Here is a 15,341-nt window from a genome sequence, read left to right as displayed (position 1 = left end):
TAAAAATGAGAGACTCCAGATGTATACACCTTATACACCTTACCTACACCAACCTATAATATTTGACCAGAATGAAACCCCACATACAAGCTTCTGCATTTGTGGCTCACTTTCTGCTGCTGTTAACAGTCTCACATGGATACAATAAAGTTTCTCAAAAACTGTGGATAAACTCACCCGGATACTATAGACTTGTTCCAAAGAACTGCTGCTATAATCATGGACTTTATAGTGTACATTTATATTATAGTGGTTATTTTATCCCAATATCATGGTAGGGTTTTCAAGGGCATTGGTGGCTCAGTGGTAGGTTGCCGCCTACCATACGGAAAGCCCGGGTTCGATGCCCAAACCCCAGCCCATGGACGCTGTACCGGTCCCAAGCCCGGATAAAATGGGGGGGTTGTGTCAGGAATGGGATCCGGTGTAAAACCTGTGCCAAGTTGTTGTGCGGACCAGGTGGTCCACTTTGGCGATCCCTCACACACAGGGAGCAGCCGAAAGATCAACAACAACATCATGGTATGGTTTTCCTTTTAAGCCTCTCTAGGCTTTTTGCTTCTGTAATCTATGGAGATTTTCCTTTTCATTTGGATTATTCATTTGGGATCGAATTCTGTAAAGCTGCTTTATTGGCTTTATGCCTATATCTAGTGTTACAATCAATTTACAAATTAAATGGAATGAAATCAAACTATGTATATATATAATATAATAATATACTTTTGTATATTTTCAGTGATGTCCATTCCCAGGACCAGAACATTTCATGGAATTGCTCATGAACAAAAGTAACTTCGGATCATAACCAACATGACGTATGGAAGTTCGCAGGTTGAACAGGTTTAATATTTATGAGTGGTTCTTCTCCTGCAGACCACAGTATCATATTTAGTCCTAATCAATTTCTGCGTCTGTAAAAACGCAAATTTTCAAGGAAGGACTCTTTGCACAGTTTAATACTGGGAGTTTCCCCATCACAGCAAATTTTCCTGCTCACAAAATAACAAAATTTCCTCATTGGCTAATCGCTAATTTCTATGTAAACAGAAGTCTGAGAACAAGGAATACAATAAAACGTGCTTTATAAGGGTGATCCTGCTTCACGAAGCACTGTGTTGGAGAATTTAAATAAAAGTTTCAGCGACCAGGATTGACTTTCAGTTAACACCAAGATTTTATAATGACTATTTAATGTGGTTTCGATAATTGAAAAGGGCGTTTGGATAGACTCAACTTTAGAGAGTCAACACAGCTTGAATTAAATCACTTTATTACATAATTAGAGGGTCTGTCTGAAAAACAAGGTCCTGGTGTTATGATTCCTGTAAACATCAGGCTTGTCCAGTGTTTACAAAATGTTGGCTTGGTAGTCGAAATTTGGTCAACTGGTACCAAAAAGAGCGCTTGAACACCATATTTAAGGGCTCAACAGCTCTTCAATTTAACAGTGGTTGTAAAGAATATGGGCAAACACTGCCTGTTTTTTTTTAATCCCATGGAGAACATGGAGATTATGTAACTGGAAGTTTTTTTGCATATTTCCATATAGTCAAAAAAACATAAAAAGTATCGTTGAATAAATAATAATTGAGATACAATGGAAGGGCATCTCAAGTGGATAAGCCTCAGTGTTGTTGATGTGAAGCCCCTAACCTGCCCTGCTCCAGGGGTAGTGTATCATGGCTGACACTGTACCTTGACCCCAATTTCCAAAGCTGGGATATGAATTTCCCTGTGCTGCATCGTATATATGCGAGAAATAATCTTCACTGTTGGTGTTCCCCAGATGATGGCTGTGTAAGTCTGCTTCTTTCTCAGAGGGAGGGCACAACTGCTGTCAGTCATTCTGCTTTTCCACTGCACCGTAATTATCCCTGCGGGGGCGCAGTCGCATAACCAGTACTGGCAGCAACAAACCAACACCGCATCTAGCTCTCAGGAACTTCCTGTGAGCGTTAAACCCACTCTCAGTGTAGTGCGTGGTCCACCATTTGTGGATAGTATGTGACTCAGGAAACTGGGAAGACACCATCATGGTTGTGAATCTATAGAATGTATTTATCCTGCCCACATTTTGGTTTTAGAATGACTTTCAGTCTGTGAATGAATACAGATTAACTAGCTGCATTTCTGAAAGCTGTAAGAATAGTGAATATTCAGCATTTCCTTGATATCTCATAATGCTCTAATTATCTAAACAAAGCAGACTAGGGGATGTAGAACACCCATAATGCACTTTATATTTGGTAGGAAATAGACTAATCAGGACTACTCTGTATTAAAAGAATGAAAACCATCATTCATATTAAGATTTAGGTCTTTCACTGGACTGCTGGATCACAGACAGTGGTTCATTCCTGCGTTATGTAGACACATTGTGAACAAAACACTGCAGTAAAACAACAACAATAAAAAAAAAAAAAAAAAAAGTGAATGACCGCATCCTGTGCTATGATTCAACAAGCCTCTAACCATAATTTTTGCATTTTTGTGGCCAAGTATTGTCTGGAGGGCAAATATAATTTATCAATACAAAGACAAAAATAGTTTTGCATCACCCAAATTTACAATTACACGCCTTAAATAACTGCATTACCAGAATTATGGTGTGTGGTCAGTTTTTTGGAAAAATATTTTATTTTAAAAAATGGGTTTGGGGCAAATTTAATGACCTGAAAAGTTGAACAGAAAAATAGATGAAAACAAAGAAATTCTTAGTGTCTTCACCTACAAACAAGGAAGGGAGAGATCTGATCTCTTTCATAACATGGAAAATGGAGGGTTTTAATTTAAAGAAACGTTCAGGCTCTTAATTTCAAGCCTCGTTCTACCTCAACTACGGCACAGAACGTGAAAATAGAACAACTCAAAGCTGAAAACTGAAAACAGCAAATGCTGACTTTTTTTCTGTTCATATCGGTGATGCAACTTGCAGACAAACCAAGTTTGCAGGTTTATGTACAAAGCGAAGTTCATAAACCCAAACACTCTTCTGCTTTCTGTAAGTGCTATAATTTTGTCTCCCTGTGGCGTTTTCAACAGACATAAACATGCTCTACACAGAAAAATCACTAGTCTTAACCCTTAAAATGCTGATTTTACTAACAGAAAACACTACAAAAGTTCTTCCTTCCCTGTGAGCAATGATTCAAGCAGTGCCACATGCTGTCCATGAGGAATACACTTTTCCACATTCACACACTGAGTGGGATTGTTAAACAGTGGGTTAATCACTTTGTCTGACACACAAAGTGCAAAAACACACAGAATAAGGTTAAATATAAGCCTGTCCTTAGTGAGGAGGTCAGATGGAGCTAATGTGTGTGTGTGTTGTGGGATTAGTACCGAGTTTTATTGGCTTTTACAGCAGACTGGAACAGCCTTCTCCCACACACTGCAACCTACTGTAGACCACCATGATTTACACACACACACACACACACACACACACCACTTCGATACGTGAAATCACAGGCCTTCCCACATGCAGTCACACCTTAGTTCGGCGACACACAGCTCTAGTCCCAGATTTCACTGCACTGACACAACAACTAGACCTGATAATTACCTGTTTAATGAATGATGCGTCTTTAAGCCCAGAGAATGCTCCTTCACTATTTCCAGGGTGACAGCTGGTTTTGCTCTGAACATTTTGTTCCCTAAAAATTGAGCAAAATCCCAGACACTGAGAGTCAGGATCACTGAATGGGGAATATGGGCTGAGAGAAGTTAAGGTGTTGGACTACTGATCAAAAGGATGTGCAATTGATTCCCTGGTGGTGGCTCATGTGGTTAAGACTCTGGGTCATTGACTAGAAGATTGGGGGTTCAAGCCCCAGCACTGCCATGCTGCCTCTTTTGGGCCCTTGAGCAAGGCCCTTAACCCTGTCGGTTCCAGGGGCGCTGTATCATGGCTGACCCTGCACTCTGACCCCAACCTCCAAGGATGGGATATGCAAAGAAAGAATTTCTCTGTGCTGTAATGTATATGTGACAAATAAAAGCTTTTGCTATAAACTATTACTACTGAGCCCCCAAGCAAGGCCCATAACCTTCAGTTGAACTAAATGAGATAAGGGTGTCTGCCCTGTAAATCTAAAGCTTTAATTTACAGTAATAATAATTTATTCTGGCAAATCTTCAGGGTGTGTTGGATCGAAATTTGAATATGCTTTTCTCTGAGACTTTTATTTGAGAATACTATCACTACTAACTATCACTAACTATCTATCTCATTGCTAACTATCATTTGAGACTATTCTGTTACGCATATACGTACTGACTCGTCAGTGTAAATATTAAACCTAAATCAAAATATAAATCTTAATTGTTTAAATAATTTATTTTTGCTCAAATGCTATTTCCCTCTGCCCTCTTGGAGTACAGGGCATGGGTAAGCACATTTCCTGTCAGTGGCAACATCCTGTTGAGATTTTATTGGATCATATAATTAGATGGTGTTAATGCTAGGTTAATTCTGCCAATCTCACTTACACATAATTCTTGTAATTTAGTTTTGTTTTGTTCAAATCTTTAATGTGAATTAATGTAAATGGGTCTCCACTACCAATTACAAAAATACTGATATAGATTAATTTAAGGAGTTCAAGTCATAAACAACTTCAGGTTTGTTATATCCTTGAAAGAATAAGACTGAAAACATAAAATGGCTTTCAGACACAATGGCCAACGTGTGAGGTTCAGCACCAGAAAAAAATTGAGCTTGTAGATATATATATTTTTTTTTTTACAAGAGAAGAACGTTCCATGCATTTCTGTTTACAAGTATCTAAAATATCTTCTGGAGGTTGTGGAAGTCTTGAAACAAAGCGTCGTTAAATAATAATTTCACGGATGTTTTTGCCTGTGGCCCAATTTCTTGTCATACCCCACACATCTGTTTTCCCTGTTAGAAAGTGTGTTAATGAGTGACATGAAAAGAGCAAGTTAAGTTGACTTGCAGCCGTTGGATGGTGACCTTTAAGCGTGCCCACACACTGAAATTAGAAAAGCGTGCAAATCTGCAGAGGCTTGCTGAATCTGCAGGATGGCTTCTTTCCATCATCAGTGGCTTTATGCTACTTGGGTAGTCTTGGGGAAACTAGAAATTATTTCAAATCACTGTGATTATGTATTAAAAAGGACGTCAATCACGTTATAAAAGCCTTCTAGGAATCATGTAGCAAGCTTCTTAGCACAAGTAGGTGGAAATATGGAAAATTGTGGTTGTGAAGAAAGCTGATGAGCTAATAACTTGAATTAAATAGTAAACAAGGTTTGGTCCTAAGCTTGGGTTACAGCGTCTGCAAAGTTTCCGTCCAGGTTCTTCCCCGTGCTCATGTACGTTTCCTCTGGGTTCTCTGGTTTACCTCCACCCACATGCCAGTAGGTGGATTGGCTGTGATTAAATGCCTCTAGGTGTAACAGTGGGTTAATGTGTGTGTGTGTATTTATACGATCAGGCTAGATCTGAAACAGGATGTTCAAAACATACATATGGTGTGATGGGCAGGCGTCCGTAAACATTAATTTATCTAAGAGATCAGAGATCGGTGATCTAAGAACATACACAGTTTTCCGTGAATACAAATGTCATGTAAGGCGTAGAGGAGGCGGATTCAAGTGCAGGTTTGTATTTGAATGAATCGGAACAGTACAGAAACCGTAAACACGAACTAGGATCTCAAGGCAGAAGGAAAGGAAATACATTGACTAGAGAGCATGAGAACAACAACATAAGACAAAAGCTTGACGGTGAAAGAAGAACAAGATTAACCAAACTAGCAGGTGACACAAGTGCAGATGGTCATGTGACATGATCCGGTGAGGTGTAGTGGCTGATAGGTGTGACCCTGATTTCGGCGTAACCATGACAATACAGCATCTTTGTATATACTTCATTAGTTAGAACATGCAAAACGCGTAAGGAATGAAACACCAAGCTGTGAAATAAATCATAATCAAAAGCGGTTTGTGACACAGCCCATTGCAAAGTTATTGATAGCACAAGAAAGCTGATTACAGCACATCCTGAACGCTTTTATCCAAGAGCTATTTACCAATAATCACAAGTTCTATTTATTTCCTAGAGATATATAATACTTTAAATTCATAAACATAGTAGTTGGGTTTAACCTTGTGGAACATCCATGAGATAAGTTCTTGTTTCAACTTGTGTTACAACAGCTAGAAATACTCGTTCCCTTTTCAGCCTCGCTTTTTGCCTTTCCTGTGATGGAAAACCTAAGATAACAGCATCACACCTGACATTTACAAAGCGTTAAATATACATATCCTCACAGAAACCTTCACCACATCAAAGGCTATGCATGTTTTTAATCCGTTTAAGTGGAACATCCACCATATAACACATTCGAATTTGTCGGTATAGAAAATTTACTAACATTGGTTCTGACCAATCAGAATTGAGCATTTAGCAGAACAGAGCTGTGGTATAAATACTGATAAATACCAAGTTAGGAGAGATGAATATGAAAAGAATATTACTGTATTACAGGAAATGTTTTCTAGCTAAAAATCAATCAAATTCGCTTATCACTAGATGCATTAAACATCACTCTGCAATGCCAGTGAGCATTTTATATCACAGTTACGTAACGCTGGAACATTAACGATTATAACTATAACTATAGCTATGTCATAATTTTTTTTTCCTTTGCTAATTTCTCTACTATTCCACACGCTTCTGATAGCCACCATATTATGACTTCTATTCCCAGTGGTCAATTCATTAGCCAAGATTTTCAATGATAATCATTTAACCTCAGCCGAAAGCCGACATTTTGCAGTTTTGTTTAATTGGAGTTTTACAGCACAGGCTGATATGAACCACATCCACTAAAACATTTATGTAGATTCATTTACAGTACAATACGATATAAAAGGCAGTCTAAAACGAGCATGGTCATGAATTTAAATTGGAAGAGCAAGCATTTATTGGCAGAAATAACAGCACATACATTTGAACACACTCAAAGCGTTGACCTCTTATGCTACCACAAATTTCCCGAATGGAAAATGTATGAATATGCACAGTCTGTGAATAGTTTTCCTGGTAACACCAGTGTGTCTGACGGCTTCCGAGCATCTGATACGGCCACAGCTGTGGAATTTCCCCCACGCACTCCAGAGCATGAGGTTAAGAGTGGTCAAAATCTTGAAAGTAGCTGCATGTAGTTATATGTAGTTCCATTAAAAACATTCAATAATTTATTGACGCTTTTGAGGATCACTATGTACAGTCATGTGTCAAAATTTATTGGCACCCCTGCATTTAGCAACCCCCTTTTTGGCAGTATAACAGCACAGAGTCTTCTAGAACATGTGAGTAGTTTGGAGAATAAAGAGTTTTGGGAGTCTCCTTTTCCTATTGTTGTTGCATTTGTTTCTTTCGTTGACACTTTTATCCAAAGCGCCTTACAGTTGAGACTGATTCAATTAAGCAGTTCTGGGTTAAGGTTCTCGCTCAAGGACCCTACAGAAGCAGCTGGGCAGTGTCGGGATTTGAGCTTAATTCCACCTCCTCTTCTGCTCATGGTTATAGAGTTTAGTTTATGTCTGAGATGGAACTTATTTTGTAGGGATTGGGATGTTATGTTTTGGAGCATTGTCCTTCTGAATGTTCCAATCAGCCAGATCTTCATCTACAGTACAATCTCCTGGTACATTACGTCCATGATGCCATGTATTTAGAGGAAATCTCGGAGATAAAACAGCCCCACAGCATCACAGACCCTTCACCGAACTTAACCAAGGTTCTCTTCTGTACAACCATCCTTCTTTTCACAATAAATCCTCCTTGAACATTTGTTGGCAAACAGCTTGGCAAACCATAAAAACCTAATTCTAGTAAAAGTTCCCGTTAGTGAAAGTGCTCGTGTTTGTTTTTTAGATGAAAAGGAAAGACTTTCTTGGCAAGGTGGGGGTGTCTAATTGTAGATTTGAAGACTTGGTAACCCCCAAAATACGTTTTTGTTAACAACTGTTTTATTGAGTTTTCATTTCTACATAATAAAGAAGAACAACAGTACAGAACAAAGAGAAACCAAACAAGCCTGGATCCACTCCCCAACCCATCCCACCCATGGCAGACTCCGAGGACAGAGACATAAACACAAAATTGTCGAACAAATAGGAAACATTCATAAAGAAATTTATAACATTTAAATAAAGAAGAGAGAAATGTTGACACAATATAAAAGCAGCATGTCCAAAATGTCCAATTTATGAATGAGTTTCATAGATATAATGTCCAGTAAAGACACGGCTGGCCCACGGTTTTTTCACCTCTGTCACAACAACCAATTATAAAATCCTTTGTTGTGTGGATGAGGCTGAGGCAAAGAAGGACAAGCTTAAAAGACGTGCAAATATATGCTCAGAGACCCTTGAGATAACCCCAAAATACCAGCAATGATACACCTCTCTCTAAAAAATGTCTCTCTAACCTTTCCATTATACCTCTCACTTATAGCCCTAACAGTGCATGTGTGTATTTCAAGCTTCTTTTATAGTCATTGTCTGATTTAGGACAACACTCTTTTGTCTCATTTACTCTGTGTACTCTCTAATCTTCCCTATGTTGATGAATGACTAAGGGAATGTGGCCTTTGTGTCACCTCATATTTATACCCCAGTGAAACATGAAGTCATGCTTGACCACCATAGAGCCTAAAAAAAGTGAAATATAATTTGGAACATTCCATTTTTTTCTCCTATGTGCTGTTTGAGATTAAGCTAATGAACCACAAATACATTTTTTTAAATAACATTTTCCTCCATCTTTGCCAAGGTGGCCAAAAACTCTGGAGTTTCATCTGTTCAATCAATATAAAGGACACGAATAGGTCAGGTAGGTTGATAGGAAGCGGCAATATGTTTTGAAATGGGAACTTAGTCTTAGTCGCGTTTCATCAGCTAGGTCTGAGTAATTACTGTTTTTAGGAAGCTTTGCAATCATTAAATAGTTAAACCCATGGCTATTTTTGCTACCTGATTAATGTTACACCCTTTCTATAATCTCGTCCTGTAAACCTTAAGAAATCCTTTTAATCTGATTCGATAGTCAAGTCAGCATTGTGATAACTTATAAAAGATGGTGGATCAGACATAGCCGAGACAGACAGCTTCAGGTGTTTACTGGTTCACACACACCGTGTCGCCTTTGGCAAAGTTTTATGAGACATCGTAAGCGTTACATTATGCTCAAATTCCTCAGGTTCTACCTATAGCAATATTGTAGTTAATGGACAATTCACAAGAAAGGTGTATTTAGTTGAATATGTTGAGAATGTGTAGCTTCGAGTTGTCTGGGGAAAACCTGGCACGGAGCTCAGGTGCGGCATCACTGAAGCTCGAAGCTGGAAAATTTCCCGCATTTTTTGTCCTATAATAATCAGTCATAGAAGAGAAGGAATGTGCAAGAGTGAGTCGATACCCAAACACAGATATGTTTATATGTGATAAGATGTTGGCTAAAGTCTCCAGCTTTTTAATCCAATCATTTAATATCATTTTTGCCAGCTCATAACAACTTGTGATGTTATGTAAGACAGCACTAAACCATGATTTTGCTGCAGCTTGATGGTGATATCTCACTTTACCTTATGTATAGACTAATATGCATTTTATATGAGTTTAAACCCAAAAATAAAATACAATACAAAAGCTCAAGGGGGAAAAAAAATCCACTGCATTACATAAATAAGTGCATATTTTTTTTTACACACACATATAAATCAAAACCAGGGTTTTAACACTACCTTTAAACTCCAAGCCTCAATTTACAGTCTTTCCTCAACAGAAAAATGTCGGAGGGAATTTAACAGCATCTTTTAATACCGAGCTTGTTAAAGCTTAATATTTTGTAGCCCCTCCATATCACACCCACTAATCCCAAATCCAAAAACATCTTTGCTTTCTGCTGGGGGAAACTGTTAAATTTCATGTTCCATGTTATCCACATTCACACACAAATATGCACATAAAGCACATTATGGATGCAGGCAGTAATTTTTAAAACTTTGTAAAACTTTTACAATGGAGTCAATTAAATTAACATTTTTGCCATGGACTTTAGCCAAAGAGGACTTTCCACTGATTTGCAATGATGGACTAGTGATATGTATTAGGATATGAAGTCTTCACGCTTGTAGATTCCTTATGAACGTCTAATTTAACAGCTGATTGAGACGTCGATCACTTTCATGAATCTTACTGCATGACCTTTGGCTTGAAGTGTACACATGAGTTAAGAAAGATGTCCAAAATGTTATCCAGTTCTATGCATTCTAAAACCTTTCCTTTTAGGAAACTGCTGGAGGTGTATCAGAGAAAAGTTGCTAATGCATGTGAAAAATTACAGATGATGTCATAAGCTAATTTGCATGCTGAGTGATCCATCATGATAATTTGCATATCAAATAATAAATTAGGTGAATGGAGAACCAATGATGGTTTTCAGTGCTTGGTCAAAGGTATAATGGCTAACAGTAATGGTCATTGGGAATGATGGCGATTTGTCACTGGACATCGAGAACAATGGTGGCCAGTGATTGGTTGTTGGGAATGATGGCAATCAGGGGTAATTCATTGGGAAAGATGGTGATTGGTATTCAGTAATTAATCCACTAGCACTGCTCGACTGGTCCCACCATCTCTCAGGGTAAGTGGTAGGTATACGTCAAGACTCTTTTCTGTTCTGGCACCGAGGTGGTGGAACGAACTTCCCCTGGATGTCCGAATACCTGAGTCACTGTCCATCTTCAAATGACGGATGAAAACCTATCTCTTCCTGAAACACTTACCTCTGTGACCTATTGAACCAGTGTTAATGTATTCAAAACACTTTTGTAAGTCATTCTGGATAAGGGCGTCTGCCAAATCCCAGAAATGTAATTGTAAAGGTAAATGTAAATGATTGATTGGGCATTGAGAACAGTGGTGATCAGTGATTGCTTATTGAGAATAAAGGTGATTAGTGACTGGCCATTAAGAACGATGGTGGTCATTGATTGGTTATTGGGAATGGTGGTAATCAGTGATTAGCCATGAGGAATTATGGTAATCAATAATAATTCATTGGGAATGGTGTTTAGTGATTGATCACTGGGAACTATGGTAATCAGTGATTGATTGGGCTATGGAAATAATGGTGATTAGTGATTGGTCATTGGCAATGATGGCGATTAGTGATTCCGCAATGGGAGCAGTTTGATCAGTGATTGGTTAATGGGGGCTGGTGGTGAGTCGAGCAAACCTGTTCTCTCAAACTCGAGTACAAGCCTGCTCAAAAAGTTGTTAGATTTGTTGCTAAGTTTGCAACACTGTCTGCTGTGCCACTGAAATGCTTTGAATGTATTTATAGACTGCCTCGATGACTTCCACTAAATACCCGCAAACACATATAGGTACAAAACTGCACAACATCCTATACCAGTAATCTTTGATGAAATATAGAATGTCTGATGGTATACATCATGTGATACTGGCTCATAGTTTCCTCTACAGTGTTTTTTTTTTAAAATGATGACGCTATGGCTGAACACAAAATCCTACTTCCTCTACTGATCTGTGCTTTAGGTTGAGCTATGGCCTATGCCCTACAATCCTGCTTTACAGATTTCCTTTTGAACAGTACAGTACTGTACCCAATAGGTTAACACATTTGCCTAGAAGATCAATACAGCAGCACAATCATCAGTCCATTAGCCTAAGTAGAATTCAAGAAGATTTTTAAAGTCTGTTTAAAGGCCGCTATTTCCACCAGTTTGTGAGCCAAACCATGACATAATCAGACGTGGGAGTTTACTAATGAACGGCATAAAAATAATAACCGTGAAGGGTTTTTACAAGTTTTGCCTCCGGCTTTGAGAAGCATCCAAGGCAAATCCATCAGTGTCTATACACAGTACAAAATATATAGCATTATTTCAATGCAAAGCAGCTAGAATATTGTATTCATTTTAGCTCTTACTCTGTTGGTGTAGTAGCTAAAGTAATGTTAAGTTAGCATTAGCAGTAGTACTGTAGCTCATATTCACTTGTTTTCACCCCGATTCAGAGAATAATCTTTACAAAATAATTTCATACCCAGTAAATACCCTCAAGGTTCTGACCAGTACTTCAGTGCTAGGATTGAACTGTTTTGTTCCTATGTATCCCTTTGAAATTTCTTTGTTAAGCTCTTCGAGTTATTTAGTTCATATTAACTTAATTATATAGCATGCTAGGAGGTAGCTACCAGGTGAGCTAGCTTTTTAGGCATTTGTTTTTAGCTAATCTAATGACTTCTTACTGTAATCCAAGCTAGCTATACTTCAAGCTAACAATGGCAACGTTAATTTAACAGCAAAGTAATGCTAGTTTGTGACATTTCGCTGGCAAGTTTGGAACTATTAAAACATATATGTAAATTATTTTAAGCCAATAACTTTATTTTTAGCCAGTGAACCATTACAGTCACTACACCACATTCTTTATAGTGTAAAAGCATGGTTTAAGATAAACCACTGGCACCTTGTTAATGGGGAAAAAAACCTGTCCTTTTTACAAGTAAATCTAAAAACACTGAATCAAATACGGTTCCATGACCAATTTTTTGCTGGCCTGGAAACAGGAACCAGTGCTGACTGAGGGTACACCATGACAACAACAGAAACACTTTAAATGTGTTTTTTTCTGTAGGTTTGTCCAAAAGAGAAAACAGCTACCTTAAAGTCTTTCTGCCTCGGTTTGATGCGGCTTTTGAAGAAATCACATCCTGACATCCACTAACATTTAAAGTACGCTTCTTGAATAGTAGAATGAATACCCTATGAATATATCTATCATTTCTTTGATAGATGCCTTATTAATAAAAACTGTTCCATTTTTATTTGAACAGAAAGGGTGAAGCACAGGATTATGGGATACATACGATAAAAATATACCAGATAAACCAGACGAAGGTACCTCAGTATTCTGTGCAAACCTCTGATTTGCACGTGACTCAGTGCCTTCCTGCCTCAGAATTCAGTCCTTCTATGCACCATTTTATGTTTTATACACAAAATCTATCATAGAAATATCTCACAGTGTTACTCTGAAAAATACTCTGATGTTGTATTTTTGCATCTAAGCATTGGATACTAAGAGAAACTTCATATCATATATATCATCATATATATGAATCATACTGTATATGCTGTACTCATACAGTGTTAGTAATTCTATTCTATTCTACTCTATTCAATCTATTCTATTGTTTTAATAGTATTTTGCATTCTGTTCTATTCTATACTATTCTATTCTGTTCAGTTCTTTTGGGTAATATTATATTATTTTGCATTCTATTCTATTCTATCCTATTTTAATACCTTCCTTTGCATTCTATTCTATTTTTCATTCACTTTGTATTGCATTCGATTCTATTGTTCTAATATTATTTTGCAATCTATTCTATTCTATTCCATTCTAGTCTATTCTAGTCTATTCGATCACATACTTTACATTCTAGTCTTTTATATCGCATTAGAATATTCAATTTGATTCTATTGTTATTGTTGTTATCTATGATATTATTTTACATTCTATTCTATTTTACTTTGTATTGCATTCTATTGTATTCTATTCTATTGTTTTAATATTATTTTACATTCTATTCTATCTACTAACTTCCTTTGCATTGCATTCTATTCTATTCTAATAGCTTCCTTTGCATTCAATTTTCTGTTCACGTTGTATTGCATTCTATTCTATTCTATTCTATTCTATTCTATTCTATTCTATTCTAGTCTTTTCTATCACATTCTTTACATTCTAGTCTTTTATATCACATTAGAATATTCTATTTGATTCTATTGTTATTGTTGTTATCTATGATATTATTTTACATTCTATTCTATTTTACTTTGTATTGCATTCTATTGTATTCTATTCTATTGTTTTAATATGATTTTACGTTCTATTCTATCTACTACCTTCCTTTGCATTGCATTCTATTCTAATAGCTTCCTTTGCATTCAATTTTCTATTCACGTTATATTGCATTCTATTCTATTCTATTCTTCTTTTCCAGTCTTTTTTTATCACATTCTTTACATTCTAGTCTTTTATATCACATTAGAATATTCTATCCTTTTGTTGTGATATTATTTTACACTCTATGCTATTTACTTTGTTTCATGTTCTGTTCTATTCTATTCTATCCTATTCTATTCTAGCATTTTCTATCACACCGTATTCCATTCTGTTCTATTCTGTTGTGTAATATTAAATACGTTGCATTCTTTCTTCATCTGTTCTATTCCATTGTGTCACATTGTATTTAATTGCATTGTTCTCTATTCTATTGCATCCTATTCTCTTTCTTTGAATTTAAATGCATCGAATTGTTTAGTTTTATTTCTAATGCATCGTATACTATTTTACTGCATTCCTACGCTCCATGCATTCTATTGTATTCTATCACATTTTTATTTTGTTGAATTCTTTTCCGTTTTCTCACATTGTATTGCATTCTGTTGCATTACACCGCATGTTTTCTATTCAATTTCATTCTATCATTTCATTTGATCTTATTTCTTATTTCAATTTGATTGATTGGAGAAATACTACTAAAAAGAAGCTTAAACTAAAAAAGAATCATGGGTAGAAATAGGTATCTTTTGTTTTGTTTTGTTTTTCACTGTAATGTAGTGTAAAATTCATACGAGGTTTTTCACACAGTGTTCAACAAACTTTTCTTTATCTACCAGTAACAATTATAATTCAATTCTAAATTAGCTGATTTGTTTTGTAGACAAAGTAGACATCTATTGTAAGCCTTACAGTTACTCTTAAGCCCTTAACCCTCTGATGAGGAACATGAAGTTTGTTCAGCACAGTGACTCAGTGGACAGTGAAGACAGGTCTGAGAAACAGGAAGCATGGTGGTCCAGTCATGGAGGAAAGCGGGGGTGGAAGCCAAAAATACCTCAGACTGCATCACAACAGGGTGTGTATAATATCACGCACACTGACACATGTATGTGAACACACACACACATATAAACAACGATTTAAGAAGTTTCTTTCTCTGAAGCAAAATGATCTGCACTCTTCATGGCTTGTTTTCGGACTGTAATTATGTTAGAGTAAACAATGTGACACTGACGCATCTTTTGGCACGTCTACCTTTTAGTTTGTCTACAAATAAAAGCACCAAAAATTGTAGAAAATAAGAAAAACGTACAATTGTAAGGCCTACTACAACAGAGACAATGTCCATTTAATAGAGTCTTGGTTAGGAAAGTCAGACAGCACCATGGCACCATTTTTTGCTGCTCTTGACTAAAGCT

Source organism: Hemibagrus wyckioides, linkage group LG16 (assembly GCF_019097595.1).
Source record: "Hemibagrus wyckioides isolate EC202008001 linkage group LG16, SWU_Hwy_1.0, whole genome shotgun sequence".
In the NCBI taxonomy this organism is placed as follows: Eukaryota; Metazoa; Chordata; class Actinopteri; order Siluriformes; family Bagridae; genus Hemibagrus; species Hemibagrus wyckioides.
This window is presented reverse-complemented; position numbering follows the sequence as displayed.